Source organism: Thalia democratica, chromosome 1, assembly GCF_965202585.1.
Source record: "Thalia democratica chromosome 1, ktThaDemo2.hap1.1, whole genome shotgun sequence".
NCBI lineage: Eukaryota > Metazoa > Chordata > Thaliacea > Salpida > Salpidae > Thalia > Thalia democratica.
In genome coordinates this window covers 62,341,414-62,351,272 of record NC_139165.1, presented here as the reverse complement: position 1 = coordinate 62,351,272, position 9,859 = coordinate 62,341,414, and positions in this window count along the sequence as shown.

Below are 9,859 nucleotides of genomic sequence, written 5' to 3'. Positions count from 1 at the left end.
AGCACATTTGAAAACCGCATTTGTTATAAAAAGCTCAGTGTTAGTTTTTTTACACATGTTGTTTTTTGAGCTAAAAAGTACGTCACACGCCAGAGGTTTCTGCTTAGCGGGCCAGATCCAGCATACGGGTCGTACTTTACCCATCCGTAACCAATAAAAACTTTCAAGTTAGTAATTAAGTTGTTTTAATATATTTATAAAACACCAGGTCTTCAGAAACAAATTTTTTCTTACCTAGATTCAACAGCAAAATAGGTCATAAATCGCTATCCTTCCAAGGTAGTAAGTTATGGACTAGGTTACCATTAAATATAAAAAATATAAGTCATTTTGGAAAGTTCCAGCATGAACTTAAAAGTTATCTTTTAAATAGTGATTCTCAAGGTCATTAGTGATCATTCCTACTCGCCTATTTACTTTGTTTAAGGATTTAATAGTATTTGTCATTTAATATCCAATTTTTTTTATATTTTAGTTTTTTTTGTCAGAAAGTTGATTTGTTTGGTCACAGTAACGTTGGTTTAGTCTAGATTTTAGCATTTTCTATCTAGTTATTTCTAAGATTGTAGTTTAAGATTACTATTTAATAATTCATTTAATATCCAAATTTTTTTTTTTTTTATTTTGTTGTTCGAAAGTAGATTTCTTTGGTTACATTAACATTGGTTTAGTGGATATTTTAGCATATTCTGTCGAGTTATTTTTATTATTATTCTTTAAGATTACTTTTTTGAATCAAGTTCAGAATACTTACAAACTTTTTTTTTTCTGCTTACAAACTTTATTGTATATATTTTATTATTAATATTTTTTTTTTTTCATGCAAATGTAAAAAGAATAGTTATAGATGTTTATATTTTAGCAGAAAATAAAGTATTTAAAAAGCAAGCTGAGATAACTGTTTCAAGCAAATTTATGTTAAAAAATCTCTTTTTGAGCAAAGCAAATAAAATTCTTCTTTTTTATGTTTGCAAATGTTGTTTTCTTTCTATTATTACAGTTAAGACTTAGTCAAGTGTTCAAAAAAGAGAAAATAATTTTTTTTTTGATTGATTTAATGGAAAGAAATTTGTTGTTGTTAATATCATTGTTGTTTAAATTATTATTGTTTTTTTTCTTATTGAAAGCATAAGTTTTATAGTACATATCTTCATTTTTTCATTTATAAAAGTTTAGTTATTGTAAAAATTACTTCTTTAAAATTATCAAAAAAATTTACAATAGTTTATTTAACTATTCAAATGTGAAATGAAATGTTTTTAATTATCAACTTAAAAATAACCTTTTTAGCACAAAATACTTAATTTTTTATTTTTTGTGAAAATCCTCAGCGTATTACATTTTACTTTCTTTTTAGAGGTTGTAACCTATAATTCAAATATCCACACGTTTGCTATTAGTATTGTTTATCTCCCTTTGAAAGTTAATTTAAAGTTATATCTTTTTTTTTGTTCTTATGTTACTAAACAAGATTCATAGTACATTATTAAACACAAAATTCATTTAGTTTTCGTTCAGTTTTATTTTATTCATTTTTTTTCTTTTATTTTGTTTAACTGGTTGTTTTATTAGTAATTGTCCTGGACATGACTTTAAACTGTATCCTGGTGTATGACTCGATAACCGAAAGGTTTTTTCGTACACCAATTCCTTGGACCAAATATTTGAGCGCTTTTTTTGTCGTTCAATAAACATAGTATTTTAGATAAATAATTTCCATTTTACTAATCATAAATTAAATGTATAAGTTTTACTTAAAATGTTCATAGTTTGCTATTATATTTACTTTTCACATATGTTCTACATCTTTACGCCATTTATAACATCAATTAATTTCTTTTAACATTTTTTCTTATTTTTTTGTGTAAAAATGTATATAAAAAAATATTATTGAACTACAGAAGTCCTACTAATAATCAATTACAAGCTGCGTTAGCTAAACAAATGAATTCATGCAGATATCATGAAAAAATTATTATAATAAACTGGAAACAAACAAAGCGTTATCAAGTGTTATACATATTTTTAAACTCTACTGGATTTTAAAAATTATTGATGTTTTGTTGTTGCTTTTTGTGTTTTTTAAATTTAGACTTATTTTAAATCCGGCCTGTTAAGTACAATATGCTGCTATATCAGGTCCACCTACAAGAGTTGCCTAACCCTGTTATAGAGCATTAAAAAGATGCATAAAAACTGATTAATTTAGGAATTTTAAAACTACAGATTAAAAAGTGTTAGTTTGTCATAAAATGAAGGTAGCAAAATTAATATCATTCAACATGCTTTAACTTATACAATTAACATAAACATATGTTATTAAAAAGTTAACCTTCGATTTTTTCACGTTACGAATAAACATTTGTAGAAACCTAAAATTTACTTGGATATGTAGAAGTACTGATACTTTCGTACAATTCGTTTATGCTTCGATAGTTTTCTTGTGTCTTTTCACCAAAAATGTTAATACAAATTTAGTGTGATTGTTTCTTTAAAAAAATTTGTTTAACAAAAAATTATTATATAACTCTTTCAAAAAATAGGTTTGAAATTAGGACCAAGTCGATCACTAACACAAAATAATATTGTTAAAGAAAATTAAGTAATTTTACAGTCAAACTAATAGCTTAAAGAAAGCAATTTTGAATCTTAATAATCAGATTAAACCTATCAAAAACTAAGTAATTAACTTTTTTTTTAAAGTTACTCAGAAAAATATTAAATAAAAAACTATTAAGGAACAAATGTAGTTTCTGAAACTTGCATTGGTAGAACTAATTTTACTCTAATAAAAATAAGAAAATAAACTTGTAGTTATGCAATAATAATTAATATATACAGCTAACAAATGAAACAACTGAAAAACAGCAAATAAACTATCACGCACACCCATATTAATATCTTTCCCACCAATAGACCATAATCAAAATAAACACACAAAACTGACCATACATATTTTAGAGAAACATTCAACAAATAACAACCAGAAGCAATATCTGCATGCAACACAAGTTACTCAATCAGAGCTGTTTTATAAAAACAGCCGACTAAAAAGTGTTAAAACTAAAATACGTAAATAAGTTTTTACTGTATGTAAACACAGCTTAAAAGATAGCAAGATACATTATTTATCTGGTAAAAGCTATATAGAGCTAAACATTAATAAGTATACTGAATGTTCTATGACCCTTACTTTAGTAACTTTAGATTCCGTATGTAAATCAGTGCTTCTCAAAATATGAGTTCAGTACCTGAATAGAGAAGACAATCTGTTCACACTAGGTAAAAAAATAGTTATTCTCATTATATGTGTTACAATGTTAGATTTTTACAAGTGTAAAGAAATTGTTTACACGGTTTAATTTTATCTTAAAACTCTAAATATGTCATCTCTTCAAGAAGTTTGGACTTATAAAATATTGTTTAGAAAAGGGTTTAAGTTAATAATCAGCTATAATTTTTCTGACATTTTCACACAATCAAAAAGCCTAGTAAAGTAAAACTTTGTAAGATAAAAAGATGCAATGAAATGATGTCTCAGTAAATTTTCCTGTGCCTCGTATGTATCTTACAACAAAATTCGTGATTACTTAAGGGCTTAAAAGTTAAACTCCTTAAATACCTTGTTAAAAAGAATTATTTTTCATTTAGCCAACAAATAGTTGAAAAAATTAGTTTTATTTTCAAATGTAAATGCAAATAGTAGTAAACAAAAATGTTGAAATTAAATAATATAACTAAACAGCCGTAAGGGTAAATTTTAAACAAAGTACAAGAATTTAATTAAATGTTTTTATATTTATCGTTTATTAAATTATTATTAAACTAATGTTGTTTTAATGCTATAAAACTACATTAATACTTATTTAAATTCCTCCGTCAGTGGTTAGCTATTGCATTTTACTTAATAGTGCTATTTTAATTTTGTTTTTAAAAATTAGGAATCTTTGATTTTGTCCAAACAATTAGTTGTGATTTCCAGCGGCAGTCCTTTATATTAAACAAAAACTTTGGTTTTTTGAAGTCCTGCTTTCTATTATTCAATTTCTTTTTTTTATGAAATCTTTGTACATTTAACTAAAAAGGACACGAGAGACATAAGGAGTTTATAGATAAAAGTAATTATTTATGATAGCTTTTGCCTGATCTACATATTGATTTTTTTGTAGAACTATAATAAATATATTCCTAATTAAATTAGATAAATAGACTAATTACAACTTTTTAGTACTATAATTAGACTCAGGTAAACAGTAAATGGCACTGCTATGTACTATAAAAATATTTCAAATTCAACGAAATATGCAGGGTTCGTGCGCGTCAGGCTAAATCAGTTTTTTGAAAAACATCAGGCTAAATCAGTTTTTATATTTAAAAATTTGAGAATTTCAGTTTTTCTCGGATCAAATGCTTGAAAATTTTTGATTAAAAAAAACTGAGAAATATTTTAAAGATTAAATTGAGATATGAATTTATTTATTAATAAAATTTAGTTGTTAAAGACAAAATCAGTCAGTATATGTAAAAGTAAACGCTTAAAATATTTTCTTTAATTTCTAAAAATTTTTGATAATCTTCATTATTTTGTTTTTAGTAGATTATATACGTCATGATTATGAAAATTCATAAAAAAAACAGTTTAAAAATTACAGTTTATTTCAACAACTTAGCTGTTTGTTTGAATTTGTTTACATAAGCAATGTTTTTCAGAGCTTAGTTGGTTGAACTGTTTCAGTTTCTAATTTAAAGGCTTTATACCAAATACTTTTTAGATTTTACTGTTTGTTTAAATTTATTAGAGATATTCACAACACTAAAACTTAGCTTTAAGATATAAGTTCTAAGTTTTGTGGGAGTACAAATTTTAGGTACAATTAATTATTCTTTTCAAGAACAAAATATTAAAGTTTTTTTTTTAATTTAAGTGTAAGCTTTTTAATTCTGATATGACATCAATAATCACTGTTTTTATATAGAGTTTAGGATTTATAATTATTTATCAAATTAAAGTATTAGTCAAAATACTATAATAACAATTTTTACTTGTTTTAATACTCGTGTAAGCGTTTCATTTTAAATTTTAATAAAACACGACAATGCACGTCGTTTTATCATAAATCTTCTGGTTATAATGTTTTTACTTAGTGCTTAATTAAATTGAAAAATTGTGTTTAGTAATGTATATAGAACTTCTACACTAGTAATAGATTAGATATAAGACTTATCTTTAAAACTTATCATTGAATTTGTTATGTTAAGGGATAGGGGAGTCAATCACCTTGTTCACAATTTAGTCTTATTTTATTGAGTTGTAACTAAGCTATGAGTTGCTTTTTGCAGATTTCTAAAGCTCAAAACTAAAGCTGGTTGAAGTCGGAGACTACAATAGTACTAATCAAGACCCCCCAATACCTAAAATGACTTTTAAAGGAGATTTTCCTTACTTTGAAAAAATGTCAGGCTAAATTGGTCTCAGTCAGGCTAAATAAAAAATATTTTGCGCACGAACCCTGAATATGTAAGAAATTTTATCGAAGAAGTTGAAAGAGTAACCTTTTTAAAAACAATAGAATATTTAAATATTAGTTTTTAAACCAGTAAAAAGTTAATAAAATATTTGGTTTTATATCCTCCACTGGGACAAGTTTTTTTGTTATACTGTTTTTATTTTAAGTATAAAAGCTTGTTAGAAATATTAAAAACAAATTCTATTGTATATAATCTTTTCTTGTTACTAAAGTTTATGAAATGACACTTTTTTCTGTTATCTCTTAAAATATATGATAACTATTTGTTATTACTCACTTTTCGTTATTTTTTATTCTGATATTTGTTTCCTTACACTAAAACAACAATAAAAGTAAGTACAGTAACCTCTCGGATCTTTACGCACTCGTGACGTTACGCACTCTCGTTTAGTTACGCATTTCAGAATTCTTTAAAATTCAGAAAAAAAAAGTTTAATTCTTTTTATTATTGCTCAAATTAGGTTTAATGTATATTTTTGAAATAAAATATGTTTTTGAATGCTTACACACCTCTCTATATCTTTAGACTTTGTAAATTTATGTTCCTTGACTAATTGATAAACATTTAGTTATACCTCAGTATATCAGAAATTTTGTTAACAATAAGAGATTAAATCAAAATTCTGAAATAAACATGACTGTGTTTAATAGTTAAAAAATAATGAGAGTTTAAAACACAAAGAAATAATACAGCAGTCTTGCCCTATATACTAATAAACACCATTTTATAATTGTAAAGAAAAACTTAATTATAAATTGAATTTGCTAAGTAGAATATAAATAAAGATAATTTCTACTTATTATTAAAATAGTAATACTATTTTTACTCGTATTATTGTTTTATAAAAATTCAAATCTATTTTTTAATTTATGTATAGTTTTATCTGTTGTTTTCATATTTATAAATGAAGTAAACAAATAGTTAAAAGTGCCCAGTCTGCTTTTAACTAGAAGCAATATTAAAAAACAGCCATTATATTGAGTATATTTGGTACCTCTCGTTTCTTTACGATCTCTCATATCTTTACGCACTTTTTCTGTAGACACAATGTGCGTAAATAAGCGAGAGGTTACTGTATTTAAAAAAGCGAATTCGTTTATAATGTTATATACAACAGTTAAATTTTTATAGTTTGTTTTACAACAACACTGGATAATTCTAAAAATAATTTTTATTTCTGTTACAATAAAAATTATTTTTAGTAAATACTTTTTGATTATCTATGTTTTCGTCTATAAAAAATAATCAAACTTTAGTAAAAAAACATAAACTTTGAAAAAGATCTAAATCAAAACTTTTATAAAAACATGTACTAAGCATAAGTAAAGTTTGAAACATATTAAAACACAAACTAAAGCATTACTGACGTCAAAATAAACTTTTAGACCTTAACTTGGGTTCAAAAATTTTTTAACTTATATGTAAGAAATATAATGTAGTAAATACCCGATAATCAAACGATTTTAAAAATAATTTTATGATTTTTAGCAGTAGAAAATTTGTAGTGGTCTACTAATTCTGATCATTACTTACCAAGATCAGGTCCAACAAGATTTGGATCTCAGAAAGGATTCGAATCCATCCAGATCCTTTTATTTTCATAAACAAGACCACGTAGAACTCAGTTTGAAAATAAGTTTGATCAGATCTTTAATCTGAATTGAGATCTAGCCTGAACAAAGTTTTTTTTTTCAAATTGAAATTTATCGGAAACCGGTTTCGATCTTTTACAAAGAAGTAAATATAAATTTGTCTAAAAATGTAAACTCAACTATAGTAACTTCTTATACTATCCAAAAAAATAGATAGAGTTGTTGTAACAGTTTAAAACTGATCTTGAATAAAGAAAAAACTGTTTTGCTACCTTTAACTGTTAATTTTTCACAAATGTAGGTAAACACCAAGACTTAAAAATGGTTAGAACAAAAAAATCAAAGACACTTAATATGCAAGTTTATGTATTTAAAACAAAAGTAAAAAGTTTTTTTTTTGCAGTCTTAAACTTAATTAGCAGTTTAAGCTTATAATATTTTTTTCAATTTGTAAACTAAGTACTACTAGAAATATAAACTCAGCTATATTAAGTTACTTAAACTCTAATAATTAGACAAAACTTAAACACTTAAAAAATACGCGCTTAAAAAAAATTCAAATCGTTTTAAAACTATGACTTTTTTCTCTTTTAAATAAATATTCAAATATTTTCAAAAACTAAAAAAGAACCTCAAAAATTAAGTTCCATGAAAAAAAAATAATTTCAACAGGCGTAAAAGACAATTGAAAAGTGTAGTACTTTTTTAAGAAAAATATAGCTAAAATGTTAATAACTTTAAATTTTGTAAGCTGATGTTTAATTTTTCAACTAATTTAAAGTAAATGAAAAAATAAAAAAAAGTCAACCGTAAACTCGTTTTAAACACTATGAAATAGATAAAGATATACAATTTAAAATCAGGCTTTTAAATAAACAAAAACTTTTTCTTAACTACCAGTTTTTACTACTGTAAATAAATATGCAAACTGGTTATCTACTTGACCAAGATTTTTTCGATCTGGATCCAAAAACTTAAAGTAGACCCGGATCAGACCAGATGCTAATTTTTGTGTACAATAAATCAATAATTTTGGCATGTACATCAAGGAAATGAATCTAAACTAGATAGTATTTGTGATGACCAGCAAACAATGGTATTTTTGCAAGGAACTTTGAAATTTACATTATTTATTACAAAAAATTGGAAGTAGCTGAAGAGCTATATTTTTATTCTTAGTCCCCGACAAGACATTTAAAGGTACCTGAGAATCGGTAACCAAAAGGTTTTTTGTCTACCAGGTCGTAGGACGAAATATTTTGAGTTTTTTTTTGTCGTTCAAATAACAATAAAATTAGAAATAATAATTTTATTCAAATTTCAAAATTGGAACCAGATCGTGAACCTGCCGGATCCTAATTTTGTGAACCTTGTAAATCACTAATGCAAACTAAAATGAATAGGCACTAAAATCGTATGAAAACATATTAGCTTTCTTACAAAAAAGTATTGACTTTACATTTTATCAGAAATTTTAGTTTATAATTTCACTTCTGATTTCTTTTGACAAAAACAGTACGTATAATTTAGTAAAACTACCTTCATTTAAGTGAGTATTACAATTATTAAATTCTTCATCAATTTGAAACAACTACTTTTATCTAGATTAAACTAATGCTATAAGAACCAAATAAATTTACACAAAATAAGCTATTTTTGAAAATAATTGTTCCTCATACGTATAAAATCAATGTTTTAATGCACACTTTTTAAATTAATTCCTTGTAAATCACTTACAGGACAGATAGTATGAAAGTTATCATATAATATTTAGTGTTTTAATAAACATATTTACATATAATATTTTTAGTTATCATGTTAAAAAAAGGAGACTATGGGTATTAAATTGTTCAAGTACACTAAGTAAGAAGTTTCAATTACTAGTTTGACCCTTTTAGAATATAAAAGTAGTTACTTCATACTTTACTTATATGAATTTTGACTGTTTAAAAGACACGAAGTCTTTAAAAGGTATTTTTAAACCTTGGTTTCTCAAAGTTGACACTATCGCTCTTTTAGAGGCGATTTTGGCTATCAGGGGTCGTTAAATAGTAAAGCGGCAAAAAATGACAACTTACTTTTTTAAATTCCGTAAAAAGGGCGTTTACAAAAACAAGTTTTGGAAATCCTGGTCTGTTTTTTAAATTTTAAGAATTAATTTCTATGTAATTGTATTTACGCATTTATAATTATACAAACTTCGAAATTTACTACCGCTGTTTTTTGTACAGTATGCTAAACGTTTTCAGTGTCAAAAATTACAAAAAATTGACCCTAATAGTGTCATCAAAATCAACTTTTAGAACACGAATTGATGTTTTTATCACATTAAATAGCAATAAAGAAGTAGTTAATACTTTTAAGTTGTTTTAGGCTCCAAGTTTTTTGAGGTACATAGTTATCTATTATACTGAGCAACTACACATACAGACCCTTTGCTAATAATTTGTAATACATCTAATTAACAACTAAAGATGAGTACCTCTATATTAGATATTTGTTTCTAGACGAAAAAGTACAGTTGTTCGTAAATAATTGAACACTTTTAGGAAGACTCAAGATAAATAATATAGAAATGATTCTCTTATTGAAAAGTTTTTATACGAGTTTTAAAGCTGGAGGAAAGCATGAGTAGACTGAAACCTCAAATTTAACAAAAATAATTGATCAGGGTTCCACTAAATAAAAAACTGGTAGGAAAATCCATAAAACATAGCAAATTTATAGGGAAATTATCA